Genomic DNA, 1489 nt, shown 5'->3' on the forward strand with positions numbered 1-1489 from the left:
GTGAGTGGATTGCCTGAGCCCGCGGGTTCGAGACCCGCCTGGGCAACTTGGCGAAACCTCATCTCTACAATAAATCAAAAACGACCTGGGCATGGTAGCGTGCGCCTGTAGTTCCAGCTACTTGGAAGGCTGAGGCGGAAGGATCGCTGGAGTCCAGCAGGTCGAGGCTGGCTGCGGTGGCCGGGAGCGGCCACTGCATTCCAGTCTGGACGACAGAGTGAGACTCCAACTCAAGAAAAAAAAAAAAGCCAGGCATGGTGGCATATACCTATAATCTCAGCTACTTGGGAGACTGAGGCAAAAGGATCACCTGAGCCCAGGAGGTCAAGGATGTGGTGAGCCACGTGGCAGTACTATCCTCCAGCCTGGGAGACAGTGTGAGAACCCAACAACAATAAAAAGAATGTATGAAGAATTAGAAGCTGGGCTCGGTGGCTCAACCTGTAATCCCTTGCTTGGGGAGGCTGAGGTGAGTGGATTGCCTGAAGTCTGGGTGACAGAATGAGGCTCCAACTCAAAAAAAAAAAAGAAGTTGGGCTTGGTGGCTCAGCCTGTAATCCCGCGCCTTTGGGAGGCTGAGGTGAGTGGATTGCCTGAGCCCGCGGGTTCGAGACCCACCTGGGCAGCAAGACCTCATCTCTACAATAAATCAAAAAATCAGCTGGGCGTGGTAGCGTGCGCCTATAATTCTGGCTACTTGGAAGGCTGAGACGGAAGGATCGCCAGAGCCCAGCAGGTCGAGGCTGCGGTGGCCGGGAGCAGCCACTGCACTCCAGTCTGGGTGACAGAGTGAGATTCCAACTCAAAAAAAAAAAAAAAAAAAAAAAGAATTAGAAATCAATTATTCAAAGGTAAATGGCCCAACAAATACCTCAGGCAAATACTTAAATATTCATTTCTCCAAGGAGGAAAGCAACAGCCACTAGTGCATGTAGAGGTGCTCAGCTTCAGGAGTAGTCTGAGAAATGTACAGAAAAACCACAGGAAAAAACCTCGAAGTTGTTGGGCGTGGGCACTCATGCCTGCAATCCCAGCACTTTGGAAGGCCAAGGCAGAAAGACGGCTTGAGCCCAGTAGTCAAAATCAGCCTGGAGCCGGGTGCAGTGGCTCACACCTGTAATCCCAACACTTTGGGAGGCAGAGGCGAGAGAACTGCATGAGCCCACAGGTTCAAGACCTGCCTGAGCAATTTGGTGAGACCTCGTCTCTACAAAAAATAAAAAAGTCAGCCAGGTGCGGTGGCGCATGCCTGTAGTTCCAGCTACTTGGAAGGCTGAGACGGAAGGACTGCCTGAGCCCAGCAGGTCTGCGGTGGCTGTGAGCATGCCACTGCATTCCAGCCAGGGTGACAGAATGAGAGTCTGACTCAAAAGAAAGAAAAAGAAAAAGACCACCCAATTCACACCCGAATGTGGGCTGTACCTGGTGATTCCCTCAGGCACAGCCAAAGAGATGGGGCTCACTTTCTTTTTTTTTTTTTTTTTTTTTT

Source organism: Carlito syrichta, unplaced genomic scaffold, assembly GCF_000164805.1.
Source record: "Carlito syrichta isolate Samal-C Ts95f unplaced genomic scaffold, Tarsius_syrichta-2.0.1 Scaffold121019, whole genome shotgun sequence".
In the NCBI taxonomy this organism is placed as follows: Eukaryota; Metazoa; Chordata; class Mammalia; order Primates; family Tarsiidae; genus Carlito; species Carlito syrichta.